The 20,348-nt window shown below is 41.6% G+C and overlaps 1 protein-coding gene and 1 long non-coding RNA gene across 2 annotated transcripts in view; one reads left to right on the top strand and one right to left on the bottom strand.

The window, feature by feature from the left end:
• Positions 1-1,122: 1,122 nt before the first annotated feature.
• LOC138262137 (uncharacterized) lies at positions 1,123-15,013 on the bottom strand. Its single transcript, XR_011199203.1, has 2 exons — positions 14,878-15,013; positions 1,123-3,774 (listed from the first exon to the last, which is right to left on the bottom strand). It is a non-coding gene; the product is annotated as an uncharacterized lncRNA (long non-coding RNA).
• A 610-nt stretch (positions 15,014-15,623) lies between these two features.
• The window catches only part of LOC138262135 (prostatic acid phosphatase-like), a 452,521-nt gene continuing 447,796 nt past the window's right edge, over positions 15,624-20,348 (top strand). The window contains exon 1 of the mRNA XM_069211915.1: positions 15,624-15,755. The gene's annotated coding sequence lies outside the window, so the exon portion shown is untranslated. The remainder of the gene's footprint in view (positions 15,756-20,348) is intronic.

The following is a 20,348-nucleotide window of genomic DNA, read 5'->3' as shown; positions in this document are numbered from 1 at the left end:
GCCCTTCGAAACCACAACTTAAGCCCAAAGTCTGAGATAGTGTGGGTGCAGAAACACTAAACACCCTCTGATAGAAAAAAGAAACAAAATATTAAATAGAAAACACAAACTGGGTCTCCACAAAAGCATTAGTTCGGTGAATAAGGTCATGTGTTAAGGGCCTGTGATGAAATAAAACATCTTGATGGGCATTAGTATAGCCATTGATAGCATTCTTCGTGTTCTCTAAAAGAGTCTGAGGGCTGTAGGCGCTTGGGAATTACTCTGCAGACAAAAGGACATGCCAAACTAAGCATCGTAAAAGAGATGAGAAAGCTGAAAAGGTGCAATTTTAGGATACCGGGCACAGTGTGTAGTAAGAGGAGAAAGGTTTAGACTCAAAAGCTCATTAAAAAAAAAAAGGTAAAGTTTGACCACAAAAAAGAGACATGCCTGTGAGAATGAGAGTCCTTCTGAGGGATGGGGCAGGGGCAGCAGCACCTCTGTTCAGAGCAGCAGAAATAACAATAGTTTGTCAGACTCTTAAGGAGCATCTAGTCACCACTCCTACTGGTAAATACATTTAATGGAAACACCAGACGGACAAGTAAATCCCACAATACAGTTTATAATGGTTAATGTAGAAATTAACATGGAATGGGACCTATTGTGAACTATAAAATAATTTTGTTTGTCATATTTGTCGGATATGATATCTTTCTAGCAGAGGATTACTGGCAACCATCCTTTGTAATGGACACACCTCAAAGGGGCTTTTGCAATACTAGAAGCATTTTCCTCCTTAGTGTCTGAGAATCTCAGAGACAAGTATAACTTGTGAGTGGGCTCTAAAACAAGCTCTAGCATTGTAAAGTAATAAAACAGGGTGGGATAAAAGCTCTGTGGCACATGTGATTTCTCTTTAGTGGAAGCAGCCCGTACAGGCTCAATTGCCCTTGAAGCCAGGAGTGATACTTCCTTCCCATTCATTCATGAAACTTCTCTCTTTCTAGCTAGACAATTCCTATTATATTCTCCTGGATTATAGAAATATGATCTCTCTCACACATACACATGCATTGCAAAATGTTTGCAGTACTAGATAGTTGACAAATTTAGTCAGGAAAAAATACAAGACACCTCTTGATTTCAATAATGATGCTTTAGTTCGAACATAGTGCCTGAAGCACAGTAACTGGTGGTGTTCACATTTGGTGGTATTCAGTATGGTTACACAAACTGCTTATAAAAACAGTTTAGGTTTATTTGCAGAGAGAATAAAGATATTTATCTCAGATGAATCGGACGTGCTGTCATATATTGCTGATATATATTTCAATGATCATGGCTTGAGTGAGCATTTAGAAAGCACAGACAGAATAGTGACTATTTTAGCTAGCCAGAGGAAATAAAACAAAAACTTTCAGAAATCTAAAATGGCCTTTCATAGTGTTATCTTTTTTGGGGATAACTGTCCTGTGAAGTCAACTGACTGGCAACAAATTTCCTACAGAAATATGCAACCTTCAAATATGTTAAGAAAAATAAGAAGTCCTAATGGGGTTTATACGTTTCTGCCACACAACTTCATATGATTTAATGTTGCCCACCTTTTCTGAAAAGAATTGGACAGATGCACAAACAGCTATCTTACACAGGCTATACGCAGATATGTAAGAGACAAAATACTTGCAAACATGTGACAGTAGAAAAATTCTAGTTATTAGTGTTATTTACCATACCTAGAACATAAGACATTTCAAAGAATCAACAGGCAATGCCATATATTCCTCACATGCATCCATACATGCGTATAAGAGGTGTTCTGTATGGATGGGTCAGCACAGCCTGTGATTGAGATTAAACAACAAAATACTCAGTGGTTTGTGTAGAGGGTTTTCCCATGTTGGCCCCTCCACTGAGCTACAAACATTCTCTAAAGTTCTAGGTAATTTCCTTGCACAGGTAGCTGAGATTCATGTCCCACTAGCAGCCCTTAAGTAAATAGTTCCATTAGTTTCCACACTTATTGTGTCAGATTCTGTTTTCTGTGTAGATGGTTACATTGTTGACCTATTCCATTGATGCTTAAAAGAGCTGAGAGATTTCAGTGATAAACCCATAAAGGCTGAAATGCTTTAATGGAAAGATGGCTGTCCTCTGGAAGAAGCTTCATTTAAACCATGTACAGCATGTCAAGTGACGGGATTCATACTAAAGGGGACTATGAGGCTGATCTGGCTAAAAACAGCTATGCAAATCTGTAAGGCTGCTTCTGTAACACAAGTTCAAAATAAGGTTGATTCAGACATCATGGCAGGAATAAAAGCAACTTTAAAGAGTGCAAAACCTCCTGAAGGATTCTGTTAAATACTGCAGTTTGTCTGGAGGCAATGTTCCTATAGTGTTTACACCACAACAAGGGGAAAGACAATTCCCCAATGAAGCAGTTGGGTTAGACTTCACAAAGATAGTGAATGAGGGTACAGCATCAGCCCATCCGTGCTTCAGTGTCTATGCTACAGCAATTATATTGATGGCCGAATATGTCAGAGGTCACAAAGAAATATATACAGCAATGAATAATTTGTCAAACAATAAAATCCTCTACTGCTGCAAGGCAAGTTCCTATTCCTTTGACAAGATCAGATAGACCCTTTGGTTTCACTGCCTCATCATTATTGCCCAGTAGCAAACTGTCAACCGTTACAAATGTATCTTGGTTGCGGTTAATTGATGATCTAGATTCCTGTGGGTATGGCCACAAAAGATTGTCACTGCTTGCACAGTCATACAGAATTGCAGTGTCTAATAGCAACAGGCTGGTCTTTACCTTTCACTCAGACAACGGTCTAACATTTGCCGCTAACGTATGTGCTGATGTTATGCCTTATTTTGGAGTACACTTTCTACCCTTGCATCCATCTGTCCTGAATGGAAATGTATGATCAAGCACGATAACAGTACACTTAAACAAGGCTTGACTGTGAAGGAGCTGGATACACAATTGTTGTGATATCAGGCTCAGCCAGCACTCAGTAATTTGCCAAAAGCAATACTGTATATTGCATATTGTATGAACTTCATTTTGATATACACATGTGTGTACCTAATTTGCTGTTCTCTGGGAACGTATGTGAAAAAAACTCTTGAACAAGAAGAGTTCTTCAAACTACATCAACAAAGATAAAACTGCTGAAAGGTAAATTGTAGAACTAGTCCAACAAAGAATTTGGAGAAGGTACCTTTTGGATTGTCGAAAATATCGCTTGTGCCAGTTGTTAGGTCAGATTTGTCATGAGAATTCTACATCAAGGCTATGTGTCCTCTCCTGGACCCTCCAAAACTCCTTTTCCCTCTATGAGGGCAGGGTGGATTTGCCCGTTACGCAAATGACAAGGAATTGGTTCCCAAGGGTTGGTATGATAATAAGACTCAAGTTAACAGTGCAATATTGACAATAATGTGGCCCAGGTTGATTCTGAAATGTAGATATTTATAGTGGGTCCACCTGTTACCAGGGGTTTTGAACATATTAAATTGAACATTGGCCTTGTTGAACTTTTGGAAACTCTCTGGAACCTTCTGTAAATTTCTTAGGTCCTGAAGGGAATAAATACTGCTCCTTTTGGACCACACTAAGCAATCTTGTCACCTGGAGAAGACAGTCCTTCTCTCCGTATACTCCACAGGAACTCCAGGGTGTTGCAATTCATTTGTCCAGTCCCTCCTGTCTAGTGATAGTTGGAGCTGCTTCTTGCCTATTCTGGACCATGACATCTATTCCACGACAACCTAGGAAGAAAGAAACCAAGAAAAGTTTAAGTGCCTTAGAATCAAGCTTCGCATGCGCCAGCATGGAAAAGAAAATGAACCGCATTTAAGATAAACCCAAGGCTACAAGTAAGAGAAGAGCAACAGTTATTTTTGCACTGAAGTAAGCGTTTCAGGAAAAGGATCCATTTCCCAAACCTACGAATAAAAACTCTGATGAAGTGTTAGTAAAGAGACTTGAGACTGATTGGGTGACTTGTGATCTTCTGTGCCAACCTACAACTACAAGTAGCCAATGCAGAGATTGATAATCTTTATGAATGCAAACATGTAATGTGTGAAATGTCCTTGGTAACTAATTGATGACTAGATAGATTGAATGTACAGTGACTCATACTGTTTATCTTTCACACAGATACAAAAAAACGGTAGTCAAGTAATACTGAAACAAGAACCTTGGTGGTGAGACCATAGACGGTCATCAACCACATAGGAAACCAGTCAGCTGTCTTTTATTGTTTTCTCCTATTGACCAAATCCCCTTACTGACCTACCTGAGTGACTGGTTCTATTGTTCTTTCGGCCAAACATCTCAGCCGGACTCACAGGTTAGCCATACTAGATCTGACAAGAAGGCACTCTCACTAAAATCCTGCCACCATTGCCTGATGCCAAGAAAAAACAGATAGGTGTCAAATGAGCACATCAAGAAGAAATATGTGCCAGTTCTGTTGAGTGTCCCCCTCCCAAGCCCCAGATGCCAAAGTGCCTCCAGGTAAGACCAATAAGCCCTCTCTCTATTCTTATACAGAGAAGAGATCAGCCGAGTTGAAATAGTCTCTCCTATAGGTGGGAATACTGAGTCTCCAGCTTAACACCAAATAAACCTGACAAAGCCTGTTTTACGGCCACCAACACGGGACTGCATCCGCTTGAACATTATCTCATGCACAGAATCACAAAAATCTCCACCAATTAAAGAGGTGGTTAGTTTGTAAGAAATTATCATATCTAAATATGATCTAGAACCTGAAGAAATCCCTCCTGCAAATGCTAATGTCGGAAGTCAGTAGGAGGTGAGCTATATCACGGGGTCTCACCAGCACCCTCGAAGTAGCTCTCAGAGGTGAAGCCAAGCCCAGTGCCTTTTTGAAAGACTGCATATTAACGAAGGCACCACAGCTCATGTTAAGACCCTTACTGTGACAGTCAGCCAAACCAACAGCAGGGCCTCCTGATAACACTAAACCACATAATGGGCCTGATTCTCAAAAGTAAACTTACATCTTTGTGTAAATTTACGATTGCTATTCACAAAAGGATTTATGAATGGCATCTTTATAACTGTGGAGTGTCTGCACATAAAAAGATAGGATAGTCCTGTGTTTTTATTTGTGGAGACTCTTCATTTGTAGAGATACTACTCGTAAATCACTTTGTGAACAGAAAACAATCATAAACCTACACAAAGGGGTAAGTTTTCCTTTGTGATACAGGCCCAATGTGTCGGCCAATGGGATCTGCTACATAACTATCTGTCCCCACTATCAATCTAGCTCAGTTACGTGTTATTGTGGGCCCTGCTCTATCATTCACACTACATGTGTGAACTGTGGGCCATAAAAGAAGAGTGCCAGTAGCAGTCTGAGCAGTACCCAATGCTGACCAACTAAAGTGTTGAACTGTAGGAGCTTGAGTGAAAATGTGTTAGTTGGGTGTGTGATCAGCCCAAGAGCAGAGCAGAATAGGATCTAGAGATGGGACAGCTGAGAGTCTCATGTGCATTCATTTGTGTGTGTGTGCATGTGTGCACATATAGGTGTGTGTGTCACTCCCTGGAAGCTATACCTGGCTTGAAGCATCATTAAAAGAATATGTTAACTCCAATCATAAAGAGCTAACCTTTGGCACTATTGTGTCCGTTCATGGCATAACAATGCCAATGGCATATTAATGGCTTTCCTTGAGTATATTGTTGATTTGTGGTCTATTTGTGTCACACTGGCAGCCATCACTGACATAGTAAGGGCATGCCTGGCCTACTTTTAGCCACCCTGACATAATGGTGGCCTTCTCTTGAATAATAATGGCCAGGACTGGTATAACCTTTGGCACAATGGTGGCACTGGCATAACAATGGGCATACTGATATTCTGAAAATAAAAATTATGTTTTTCCAGAAAAGGTTTTTCTTCTGGAAAATTTAGTTTATTTGGTTTATTTGCCCAAAATGCAAAGTGATATTTGATGGAAAAATGTTGCAATTCCAAAAACACATTTAAAGCTGATAGCTAGGCTGAGAAGACGTATTGCTGTAGTTAAGTCCTTTGTGCCAGAGGGCACATGATGCTTTGGCTGTTATCTCACTAGTAATGTAAAAGTATTTAACAACATGGTGTGATAACGTTATGGCACACATGTGATGCTCACTGTTAGCCACCTTGGTATGAAATAACACCTGGATAGATCATCCATCGTCTTCAGTTGTTCTCAGTGCTTGATCACTTGCGTCTATCTGTTTCACTGGCACATCAGTTACAAACATCGGAACTTTATAGGATCTTTGTTTACAAACATAGAAGAGGCAGGTGTGTACAGTCTCCAGACTACTCTATCCTATACAGTATCCAAAAAGGAGGTCAGTGAACTTCTTTCCGTTTTCTCTGCTCTGGAGTTTCACGTGGCAGCATCATGAGCCAAGAATAATCTACCAGGAGGGCTGAAATCCCCACTCACGTCAAAACTCTGACTTTACCAAAGCCCAAAATAAATAAAGTCCAAGCACACATTCCAGCCATTTCAGATTTCTCAGACTTCAGGTTCAAGGCACCAGACAAAGTAGTCTCTTTAGTCACACTTTATCAGCATTTTTGTTCACAGGTTTGAGAAATAGATGCTTTCCCTGGAACGCTCACTTCAGCACAAAAATAACTGTAGCTCTTGTCATACATGTAGCCTAAGACATATACAGTAACACTTAATCCAAAGCTAATACAACTGTCCTCATTGAAGTAAACGGATCTGAACAATTGCTTGGAGGGTGAGATAGTTGCAGGCCTGGTATAAATATTGGGGTCTTTAGAAAGCATTAGGGCCCATATTTATACTCGGTTTGTGCCAGATTTGCGTCATTTCTTTTGACGCAAATCCGGCGCAAACCTAACTCCATATTTATACCTTGGTGCTATCCCTGTCTAGCGCCAAATTTATGAAGTTAGAGTAATTTTTTTACTGTGGAAACCTACCTTGTGTCAATGAGACGCAAGGTAGGCGTTCCCGGTCAAAAAATGACTCAAAGGCATTTGCGCCTTATTTATAATCCCGTGCAAAAATTACTCACGGGAGGAGGAGGGCCTTAAAAAATGGCTCTAAGCCTGTTTAGAGTCATTTTTTAACACCTGGGTCAGGACAGGCGTTAGAGGACCTGTGGGCCCATTTCCATGGTCTCTGACCATGGAAGCAGCACACAGGTGCCCTTCACTGCACCCAGGGACACCCCCTGCCATCCTCACCCACCCCTGGAGGACACCCATGGATGGGGGGACCTATCTACGGTAAGTACAGGTAAGTAGAGGGAAGTAATTTCTTTTCTTTTTTTGAATGGCATACGGGGGCCTAACTTGGGCCCCTCTACATGCCACTGTGCCCAATGGCCATGCCCAGGGGACAGAAGTCCCTTGGGCATGGCCATTGGGCAGGGGGGCATGACCCCTGTCTTTGCTAAAACAGGAGTCATTTCCATGAGGGTGGTGCGTCCAAAAATGACGCTAGTCAGGTTAGAATCAATATTTTTGACTCTAACCTGACTTGCACCATTCTTTGACGCACACCCCCCACTCTTCCCTATGCCTTCGCTGCCCGGTTAACATCAATTATTTTGATGCTAAGCAGACCGCAGCGCCGGCTACCGTCATTCATTAAATATGGCGCCTGGCTGGCACGTTCGAATGGCTGTAGCCAGCGTTAACCTTTTTGACGCAAACCTGCGCTAGCGCAGGTTTGCATCAAAAAGTATAAATATGGGCCTTGGTATCTTGAGACAGTGAAGATGAGTAGAAGGTGAGCCCTCCAAATGGTGTTGTTGTAGAATGGTTGAGAGCTGTGGAATAATTTATCCACTATATATGTCAACGCTCCTTATTTAGAGAGAAAACTTACAATTTCTCAAAACCAAGCATGCCAATTAAATAGTCTCTCTCTCTTTTAAAACCTCTTCCCTTCTAAAACAAGTATCTTTAGGGAAAGAAACTTCCCTTATGTTTTTTCCTCCAATTCTTTCTTTTAGATGTTTCCAAATGTCAATCTATATGCATCCACACTCATCCATTGATGCATTCTTGTAATAAGAATTTACCCGTCAACATTCCACACACACTTGCCATTTGATGAAGAAACACTTTTTCTTTTAAAACAAGAACTGGAAAAGCTAGTAGGTCTCCCTTGTGTTAGGTGTATGAGTTCTTTGTTACATTATCCTTATGTTGTTGCGTGATATGTCTGAATGTGGTAAGAGAAAACACAAATACAGGCTACATATATATACAACACACAAATGGGGCCAAACACATGTACAGATACACATGCAGTCAAGCAACAGCCCATCAAATAGCTTGAGGTTTTTTTCACCCCACAAACATGGACCATTTCACTTGCACCTTTCACATCCGGAACCACATCTTTTACTTCTATTATTTAATGTCTACTTGTCACGTTTAGCTACATTTTTACACTTTGCGGCAAACCTCTTCTATATGTGTTCAGATAATACACACTTAGGCCTGTATTTATACTTTTTTAGCGCCGCATTTGCATAATTTCCTGACGCAAAATCGGCACAAACTTACTAAATACAATTGTATTTTGTAAGTTTGCACCGATTTTGCGTCAAAAAATGAGCAAATGCGGCGCTGAAAAAGTATAAATACGGACCTTTGTTTTTTAGCTTTCAGAAGCGTAACCTAGTCTGCCTGACCATGCTGTTCCACACATCTCCCTGCCATAAAAACAGTGCACCACTGTATGACAGCCAATTTCCTGTACAAAATCTTAGTATCTGTCTTGGCTCAGATCTTTCTTTAGAACATCAGGTTTCCAAGGTGACGTGTCTGTCCTTCCAGCAGCTCAGGCTTTTGAGAAAAGTCTTACTGTATATCAATATGTCTTACCACAGCTCACAGGGTTGGCTAGCTTTGTTTTTCTCTCGTATACTACCTGTGGCTTCCTGATAAGCTTATAAAACATTTCCAACTTGTGCAGAATGCAGCAGCCCTTTCAGCTCACCACACACAGAGAGAGGACTTATTGAGCAACCACTGCTATCCTTGAACCATCAGGTTGAAATAGAAAGGGGACTCAAAATAAACACAACCTCCTAACAAAGAAACACAAGGAGATCAATCCGCCAACCCTTTAATTCAAGCCGATTCAGAAAGCGAACAGAGCTCTTTCAAAAAAAGCCTTAATCTTAGCTAATCCAACCAAACTCACAACTCCCCAAATACCTCTATCATAAGAAGCCTTAATTGTAACTAAACTAATGAAACTCACAACTCCTGGAAGAGGAGCATATCCTTCATCAAAAGAGACCTAAAAACACACTTTTTTTCTATGTTACCAACCGATTGTCCTGAGCCATACTCAAACTACCCATTCTGAGTCTGGAAGCAAATACATGGATAATTACAATTTGTAGCCTCATATTATTCCAGGCCCCTCTTTATTTCACCTCACAACACCACAGTCTATTAACAATGCTGTAAACAATGCCAACTAAGTTGGAGAAAGAAGAAGTCAACCTATATAAGATTATAAACCAGCAGAATCTCTCTAAAGCGTCTGTAAAAAAGTACAAACACAGTACCGTGGAAGAATGTCTAAACACCCTGTGTGCTGATAAATACCACGGTGGTGGACAAGGGAAGCTCAAAACCAACCTCATTGTGTTCTGACATAACATCTCATTCTTGACTGACATCTTCCAAAATACACTATATGTCACATCATCATGCAACATTCCATATGGTTGCAAGGTCAACATTGCTCCCTCCTCCTTCTTCAATGGATCTTTCACCATCTCCATATACAACTGTGGTATGATAATTATTCAACCATCTTCCCTTCTCAGCATCTTAAAATAAGGCCAACATGCTCTCATGCCTCTCATCCTAACACACCAGCTGACACCACATACATTACTCAATCTCCATCCCAAACACCCCTCTCAACCTCTATTACCCATATACCCACTTTTCTCCTCAACAGGCCACATCCTGTCAGCCTACCACCTCGATGAACTTATACTGTTATCCCACCCCAAGCACCACACTGGGACATCCCTGAGACTGCCATCCCAACAAGGACTGCCATCCCCCAAACCCATCCGTCCACACATTCCATACATACACTGCCCTATGTATGCCTCCCAGGGCCTCATCTACCTCTCCCATCTCCTCAAATCACACTCAAGGAAGACTTCATCCAGACACTGTGGAAGCACTCTGGTACAACTCCACCTCTCATGCACTCTGACGATTCTCACCTACATTATCGACCAACCACTCCTCTCACAATACTCAGAAACTCATGGTCTGACTCTTTCCTACAACAACTACCACTCCTCCCCTCCTTGCTCTACCACTCAAGAAGCTGTCTACAAATCTACCATAAGCCATTCATTCACCCCACTGGCTCCTTCACATGAATTCATCGAATCGTACATGATGTGGCTCAGCCTCTTTACTACACACACCTCCTCAAGCACTCTGACTTCGTGGTCCCTGTTCACTACTCCCTCTCTGCCCATACACTTTCCTCCCCACCTCTTTCACATCAAACAGTACCCTCCCGCCATTATAAAAATCCCTCTAGGACATCTCAGATCCCCTTACTGTCTTCACACTCTTGCCCCCTCTCACTACACTCTGTCTGCCCATACACTTTTGACTTAAAATAAATGTAACTCCTCTCCACGCCACCATATCACAAAATATCCTCCCTTCATGATGAAATCCCTCTGGGACCACTCTACTTTTTTCTACATAACGATAAACCTCACCTGTCATAATGGAATCCACCCCACAATCTTATACTCTCTCACACCACTGTGCATTCATCCTCCTCGATCTATCATACAAAAACAGCTCTCCTTGCATACTGACTGCTCTCCCCAACAAACATACCCTGCTCCCAAATCATCCCCCTCCGCAGAAACTACACTTTTTTACCGCACGTCGTCAAGACCCCACTTCTCATGCACCCCATGCATCGAAAGCCCACCCAACGTACTCTAGTCCCCCACTCCATGTTTTCTTCCCACACCTCACTGACAGTTCCAACGCAATGATACACAGTTCCTACAACACACAATATACTACCTCACTAATGATAAACATGAATACTATCCATGACAACCCTCCCCAATGACAAAAACACTTCATGATTTTCACTTCATTCAACACTCCTCTTCTCTGCAGAAACTCAAACTCAAGCTTGATAATTTCACCTCTTCACCTAAAAAAGCACAATCTTAAATCAACTTACATGAGAGGCTCTATACTGGATCTAATAATCTCCAAAGGTGATCTCCTCTTAGTCAATGAACCCTTGCCAGTAGACTGGTCTGACCACTTTCTTATTCCTTTCTTGTTGCAACTCCCTCACTCCATGACCAGAGGCCAATCAAAAAGAGCAATTTCCTGGTTTTGCGGCATTAAGAAGATCGGCATCAACACACTCTGCAAATGCACAATGAAGGTAGTACCCTCCCCCCATTAGTCCCACCGTAGATCTCAAATGCCTACTGCTACGGCAGTCTTTCTATTTTACTTGATAAGGCAACCCTACTCCATAGCAACAAAAAAAGACCAACACCAACTGCTCTATGGTTTAAGAAGACCTTACAAGCGGGGAAAAGCCTTGAAATCTCAGTACAAAAAACTGAGACAGACACCTTCCACCACTAATCCGTCATGCCTCTGTAATGCCAAATCATTATATCAAAGGAAAATATGTCAAGAACAATCAAATCATTTTAGATCCCTCCTTGACTCAGTCATGAATTGACCTAAACAACTCTTTGATCAAAACAGTCAGTAGACATTGCTTGCTCACTTCCATCACATTTGATGACCCCTCCAAGAAAGCAAGAGTTCATCCAATGTTTTGATTCCATAGTGAAATCACTCCTGAGCCAAGATCAACATCCTACCCCTAGGCGGTTTACAAAGCCAAGAACACATGACAAACCTTTGGCATAATCGTGGAGGAAGTCGTACTTAAAAACATCATGGGTACCAAGCTCCCAAATCACTTTGTGAACCATATTCCAAGTAACATTACCACAGACCTTTACACTCACAGGCTCCCTTTCTGGACAAAACTGGTGAATCCCTCCCTCGGCCAAAGATCATTTCCTGACTCCCTCAAAACTGGTCACGTCACCCCACTTCCCAAATAACCCTCCAAAGATGTGAATGACTTCAACTTTCACCCTATCTCTAGCCTGCCTTTTCTTGCAAAAATCATTTAAAGATGTGTTGCGGAGCAACTCACCAAGCACATCAAAAACAACAACCTTCTAAATGAATTCCGAACTGACTTTAATCAAGGGTGCAGAACTGAAACATTACTGGTTCTAGTAGTTGATGATGCTCTTTGAGTCCGAAACTGTGGCAGCTCCTGCCTCCTGGTCCTTCTCAGCCTGTCAGCAACTTTTGATGCCGTAAATCACCACATACTTCTTGGCACACTAAAAATTGGTTGGGTCCGATGTGGTCCTAAAATGGCACCCATACTTCCTCATGGGAATGTCGCAATTGATCAAAATTGGAGACTATCTCTCTTCCCTGTAGGCTGTCGATCAAAGAGTCCTTGAGGTTCTATACTTGCTCCTACTCTGTTCACCCTCTACATTGAGCCACTGGGACTACTACTAAGAAGAGTTGGGATCCTCTATCATCCATATACAGACGGCACCCAATTGTACTTAAAGGTCTCATCCACTAATGATATCTCTCATCCTGCTACTAATGTAGAGTCTGTCCAAGACTGGAGGACTTCTTACAACTTAAAACTGAACCCTTCCAAAACTGAATTACTCCTGATTTAATTCACCACTGCCTGTCACTCTGGATAAAAGGCTCAATCTTCAGACCCAAATCAGCACCCTGGCCAGGAATGCATGAATATCAACTATGCCTTATTTGAGAAATCTACAGCTGCATTCCTGAGCAAGATCTGAAATCTCTTGTTCAATCACTGGTTCTCCCCAGAATAGACTACTGTAACTCCCTTCAGACAAAGCTCCCCAAGACCAACCTCATCCCTCTGAAATCAGTTCTACCTTCAGTGACTCGTTTAGTCTATGGGGTGAAAAGAGACATCCATATCTCACCTATGCTTATCACACATCGCTGACTATAATTCTGTCTGTATAACTCACTAGGCCTTATATAGATCCACACCTTTCTACCTACAAAATAAAGCTATCAGGAGGCACCAGACCATCACAAAATACTTAAACAATGCTGTTAGAGCCTCCAACATTTAAAAAGGAATGACTCATGGCACAATACTTCTCTGACAGCTCAACAGGAAAATGGAACTCCCTACCCCCAAAAGTATGCACCACCACCTCATTGCCGATTTTCAAAACAGAGCTGAAAGCCCTTCATCTACATAAACATCTTGGCCAGTTGTACCCATAACCAACATCCGCTATGATGATAATGCAGCCTCCCCATGACTGAGATTAACCGCACTACTTGTCTTCCACTCCACCTAACCTTGCTACCGCTACCTATACCACCTTCAATCTCTAACAATTGTAAGTCCATTCCTTTGTACCATCCTAAATGAGCAACTGTCCATATGTATCTCCCTGCCACTTTGTGCCTTTTGTAATGACCATAACTAGTAACTGTTTGTAAAATTCTGTCTCCTGTGATGAAACCTGTTTGATTGAAGATGCTCTGACACCCTTGGGTAATGACTGTACTATATAATAATGCAAATAAATAAATAAATACAAAAAAAGAAAAAAAGGCCCATTGTTTCTACTTAAACGATGACCACTTCGAGCTAATAACTAGACTTGTTATTTAGAAAGATAGATATGAAAGTTCACACATAGAAATGTAGTTTTGAACAGGAGAATGAATACTAAGAAGAAACCATATAAGGAGCTAGTTAATAACACATAGCTGCGGTGTTGCCATCTGAAGTTATTGTGTTCCAGTGGGAAGACGGGGAGTGAAACCGTTTCCATGAGAGCATTGACAGCTGATTGACTGACCAAAGAAAGAAGACACTGCAAACTGAAAAATTGAAAATATGTGTTGTTTATAATAGTGCATGTTCTTAGAGCAGGACAGATCTGGCCCTTTCCATCTGGCCATTTATATTCTCCACCCAGAGACGTTACTGAGTTTCTTGAATCTCTCTTCATCAGAAGTTCTGCTTTGATTGCATACTGACAGTGCTTTTTGAGCCGGTGGTTTCCACTGCTCTGCACCAACATTTTATTTTCAACACCAGCTCTTATAACAGCCTGGTGACTCTGTTCATATATTTTTGTGAGGAACACAATAAAAGTTGTTTAATAATTAAATATACATTAAAATCACTAATACCTGCCAGCCAAAGCTATAAGAATAGCGTGAGCAGCATGCATTGGTCATTATTTATGTATATTCAAAGTCTGAATTGTGACACTTGCGTGAGTGTGATGGTTAGTTGTGTTGGCACTGTCACAGGCAGCGCTGGCAGTTGCAATGGGTGATGCAAGCTGCAGTGACCTCCTGACAAGGGCCCTGGTACTTATTTTTTTACAAATGAAGTAGTGCATATTGAATCATTGAGCTGATATTTGATGCTGAAGCATATGCTTATTGATCTCACTCGAATTCAGAACTCTGTGTGGGTTCTGAGACGGACACCTTTTCTCTCCCCTTCTTAGAGTAGGGATTCTTTCCTTTATGGAAAGTGCTCAATGCTTATATTATGATGTATTGATTGCTCATTTTGATTATTGACAAAACTAATGACTGATATTAATTAATGTATATGCTGATTACAATAAAGATGAAATACTAAAAAGATTGGATTAATACAAACTTCAAAACTCACATCAAACTCCCATTATTGACTTGCCGTCTTCGGGAACTCCCTGTCCCAGGATCACCTTGCTGCTCAAAGGGGGGGTGGAGCCAGGAACGTGAGCGCTCCTTAGCATGTGGTGCAGCTCCATATCGCCGACTTGCTGTCTTCAGGGACTCCCTGTCCCAGGATCACCTTACTGCTCAAAGAGGGGGGGGGGGGGGGGGGCTGAGCCAGGCACACGAGTGCCTCTTAGCGCGTCGCGCAGCCCAGCATTGCTGACTTGCCGTCTTTGGGGACTCTCTGTCCCAGTATCACCGTGCTGCTCAAAGAGGTGGTGGAGTTCGGAACACAAGCGCCGCTTAGCACGGCGAGCAGCCCCGCATCGCCAACTTGCCGTCTTTGGGGACTCCCTGTCGCAAGATCACCTTTCTGCTCAAAGTGGGGGGGAGCCAGGAACACGATCGCCTCTTAGCGTGCCGCGCAGCGCCTCATCGGCGACTTGCCGTCTTTTGGGACTCCCTGTCCCAGGATCTCCTTGCTGCTCAAAGGGGGAGCGGAGTCAGGAACGCAAGCACTTATTAGCGTGTCACACAGCCCTGCATCGCTGACTTGCCGTCTTCAGGGGCTCCCTGTCACAGGATGACCTTGCTGCTCAAAGGGGGGCTGAGCCAGAAACGCGAGTGCCTCTTAGCACGTCGCACTGCCCCGCATTGCCGACTTGCCATCTTCGGGGACTCCCTGTCCCAGGATCACCTTGCTGCTCAAAGGGAGGACGGAGCCAGGAACGCGAGCGCTTCTTAGCATCACGGGACACGCGTAGACCATGCCCAGGCAAAGCCCGGGCCAAGGGCGGGCCCGTCTGAGACCGCCTGAGGCCAGGCTGGGCCACCCCTCTTGGATCCGAGGTAGGAACTGTTGAAGGATAATGTTGCTATCTGGTATTATTAAATTTGTGTTATAGTTTATATTGTGCATGAAATGGGGAAGCGCAAGGAAAAAGGAAGACCTCAGTGGGCTTAGTGCAAACTAAACTCCTGAAGCTTCATCAAACATCACACACCCTCTCTAACTGTGTATCTAATGAATTAGACACCTTGATTGAAGAGGTTGAATCCATGTTGAATAAAAAGGAAAAGAACCCACAGAAGGGGTTGACAACTGGAACCCTTGCTCCCTTTTTGAGGTTAGACTTCCTAGCAAAGGAAATACCCCTATAAATGGAGATCCCCCATCAGTACTGGTATCCCAGCATGAAGGTACAATAGCAAAGCCTTTGGGAACTAGTTTAGTACATATAAGTACAGAAGCCGCTATGTCAGGTAGCGTGATTGTCCATAACATTCCTTGTACAAATCGCTTTTTGCCGTTGGAACTACAGGACCAAATTTGCAACCAAGGAAGCTCCTCCTCAAGTTCACGACCCCTAAATCAACATCTTCCTATGGCTCCTTCTCAGGAGGAATTGGTCTCTCTTATTACTGACCTAAGTATTAAATACTCTTCGTTCCACCAGTTTGACAAGGGTTATTGTTTCTATTCAAAAGGAAGAGCCTGCTTCTATTAATATCCGCACCTCCTCAAAACAAGGAAATACGATGAACGTAAGTAGCCCTAGTTCTTCCGCTATCTCAGCATATGACGTAAGAGAACCCTCGGTTAAGCACTCTGGTTCATTGTGCCCCAAGGGTCACTCTGGTGTTCTACTTGGGCTTCGACCATGTGCAAAATTGGTGTGGGAATTGACTATTGTGCAAAACTCCTGTAAACGATCTGGAAATGGCCATCCAATTTATACGTGTAAGGTACCTCTTTTACCGTCTAATATACGAGAAGATAAATCATCACTAATAAATTAGGCCATTCACTGGATACGACACACTAGACAATGTGGTTCTATCATCCATTCAGATATAATATTGGCCGAACATTTTAGGGAGAAGGCAGGCCATTGGGATTTCATAAAGCTAACGCTATCTAGTCCAAGCTTGGTAAAGGGCCTGCTAACCATAGAAGCCCAAAATCCCAGGCAAAATGGTTTGAATTTCTGTCTTAAAAGCAGTTGGCCAGTGAATAGTCCCTTATTGAAGATAACTCCTTCCATTGTGAACATTAGGCCCCTTAATGAGGAATCTGGGTCTTCAGTTCCTCTAGAAGAGATGCCTGTTATGGTTCACAAGCAGGAATATGATTGTCTGATTGAGAGGTCAAATTCATGTGAGATAGAACAAATAGATGTTGCTTTGGCCATCGATTGACTGTCTCCTTCTACAGTTCCCTGGGACAATATTGTTCTCCCCCCTGAGATTAACTTGCAACCAGCTGACGATTTAGATTTAGAACCTTTTTCTCCGAGGAGTCTAGCCCCATTGTTTAATGCTAATATGGTAAAATCAAAACCTATGGAGAGGCACGTAAGAATGTGCACCCTTGAGTTCCCCCAGAAGGGCCCCAGGAATCTCGAGACTTCAACTTCTGAGTTTATAACATGGAATGTGGCCGGAATCTGTAATAAATTAGGTGATGTTTATCAGGGGGAGTACATAGATAAATTTAATATTTGTTTGTTTCAGGAAACTTGGGCCACCTCAAATATTTATAGACCGGGGTATAGTCCCTTTTGCAAGGAAGCTAGGCCGTCACCCACTGGTAGAGCCTTATCACCTGGATAAGAATTTCTGAGGTGGATAAAATCATGGAAGTCCATGTGGATTTGGCTGATATATTGGCCCTATATATACAGTTAAAGCAAGGCTTACTGTTGCAGTGTGTTAACGTCTATAATAGACCAGACCATTCTAAACAAATGTCTAAAACTATCCAGATATTGAGTGCCCTTGTGTTGGATTGCCTTTCATCACATTTTATTAATATAGCTAGCAATTTTAATGTGTCCCTTGAGCCCAATTCTACCTTTTCTGATATTACCCAGCTAGAAGATTCAATATGGAATATTCCTCCTTACTCGTCCCAGAAAAAACAGCCTAAATCTAGTATTAGGGCTCTTCAGGTCATAGATTTTATGATAACTCATGGTCTTCGCCCAGGAAATGGGCGTTTTCCTTAGGATAATCCTGTGAAACCCATGTTTTTTAGAGGGTATTATAGTAGTATCCTTGACCTTGTACTTATTGATGTGAGAATATGGTCAATTATCAAACATATTAAGGTGGGCAACCGATATAATAGTGATCATGCCCCCTTTCAGTAACATCTGATAGGCAGTTTTTTGTAAAAATAGGGGTACAACCAAATCATGAAGTCCCCCCCTTTTTAGAGGTTTCTTCCAATAAGCATGCCCTGAAATGGGATCTCTTTAGAAATTATTATAAATTATGGGAAAAACTGTGTGCTGTAGTTTCAACCCTTCAACTATCTGACGGTTCTTGTTCTGATACCCCAAATGAGGTTATGGCCCTGCATGCAGGCCTTTTTTCTGCCTTGAAAGAGCTATTCTTTAGAACTCCTACGGAGAATTAACATCCGGGTGCAGGACCGCACCATAGGTGGTTTGGTAAGGTATGTAAAGAGGCCAAGAGCAGTCTTATAAGAGCAATAAAATCAAAAGATAGAGCCAAGATAACCTATGCAAGACATGAGTATGCAATTACACTAAAGACTAGCAAAAATCACTGGGAAGAGATATCATGGCAGGATATATTGCTGGCTGCTAGGGACAAAAACTCAAAACGTTTTGGTCCTTGGTGGCCAGAAATGGACGAAATTTGAATTTTAGACCTGACTGCCATATTCCCCCCAAAAATTGGATTAACTATTTTATTCAGTGTTTAGTTACTAGCCTTTTTTTTCCTATTGTTAATGATATTGAACCAACAAATGTGGCATCCCCTGCAGTCAGTTTTACACCCTTCTCTTTAAGGGAAACTGGCACTTTCACTTGTACATGGACCAAACCTGATAGTTATTTTGAATTATGCCCAATGGGTTGTGGAGTTGCCAAATGTATGGCCCATGTTTTATTTCATTGCCCCAGCTACTCCAAGCAGAGGGCATGTTGGATCATACCACTCTGCAGATCCATGGGTTTTAGGAATCTGCTATTAGTCCTTAGGATTTGCAAAACAAACCCTCGTGGGAATGTGGCATGCATACTGGAAAAATGTTTGGAGGCAATTTGGTATATTAGATGTAAATCTTTGGAGTGTAATTTATAATGCATTGAATTGAAGTTTGGAACTGTAGCTTAATAGTTAACATTTTATAGATAAATTCATGAATTTTAGTTTACAAACGAGAATAGGAGTTGTACTGTACTCCTGAAGTCATGTTTTTAATATCTGGTTACAATTTTAAATTTATTATATTATATTGTATTTTATTCTTTTACCATTATTTTTAATTTAGATTCCGTATGTGGCTCATTTGTTACATGGTTGTATGTCATTATTAGTCAGAGGATATTACAACACCCTTTTTATTATATTTAACAGTGGTTTGTAAATGTGCTTTTATGGTATCTTTTTACCGAAATAAAGCTAAACTTGACTTGACTGAAAATAGATTAGAGATTGTAATGACAATGTAATTTAATGTATAGCTCCTGGCTAATCTCAACTATCAACAAAGATCCTTTGGCCCATGAGTAACAGTGGGAATTCTCCCTGATGAGCTGTGTCCTGTATACCAAACAGTTTAACTAGGATCCCTACTACAGCAACATTAAAACAAATAATAAACAGTATTGAAACCCTGAGGCGAACAGCTTCCACATAGCCGTTAGTAGTAATAATTCTAAAACAAAACAATAGTTATGTCTTACATCGTTTGGATAAGGATACTCAATTGAGACCTTAAGTAGTATGTATATCCTGGTAATATGTTCGGTTCGGACTAATATTAATAACTTGTGGGTCTCCATGTAAGTGGATCCAATATGTGCATAAACCAGGCTTTTCTAACAAGTAACTTGTGAGCTACCGGTAGCTCTCCAGCTATCTGTAAGTAGTTCGCCTGTCTGCAGCCCAGCCGACTTCGTTAGAGGCTTTTGCTTGGTTGAATTAATGTGTGTATGCCAACAATTAAGAGCATGTATTTGAGATGAAAATGTGTGTATTTTCAAAACTCATGAGCTATTTGGAGAAAAATGGTTGACTTTCTAAAATGTCTTTAACGGTATTACTACCTGATAAATAATGTAGGGTTGGACAGTTATTGCTCATATTATCACCTTGGTGCCAGGGGCATTGCAGCTAAGGTTGCTATGCATTACTAATTTAGAGGCATTCCAAATTGATAATGATGTTTTTACTTTAATGTTTGCAACCCTGCGTGATGCTCTGATGTGATCACGCTTGACAATCTTGGATCGGGTGGCCACTAGTACATCACTAATATTAGTAGCGCAGGATGATTTTCATGCACCATAAATAGCTCTTGTTACCGAAAAGGTTGGAGACCCCCGCCTTAAACAAAGCCATCATATTCAGTTGCTGAAACAAAGGTTTTAAGAAAACTGAGTTTTCCGCATTTTATGAGCACCT

This window comes from Pleurodeles waltl, chromosome 10, assembly GCF_031143425.1.
Source record: "Pleurodeles waltl isolate 20211129_DDA chromosome 10, aPleWal1.hap1.20221129, whole genome shotgun sequence".
In the NCBI taxonomy this organism is placed as follows: domain Eukaryota; kingdom Metazoa; phylum Chordata; class Amphibia; order Caudata; family Salamandridae; genus Pleurodeles; species Pleurodeles waltl.
The sequence above is the reverse complement of the archived record's forward strand: the minus strand, read 5'-3'. Positions and strand labels throughout refer to the sequence as shown.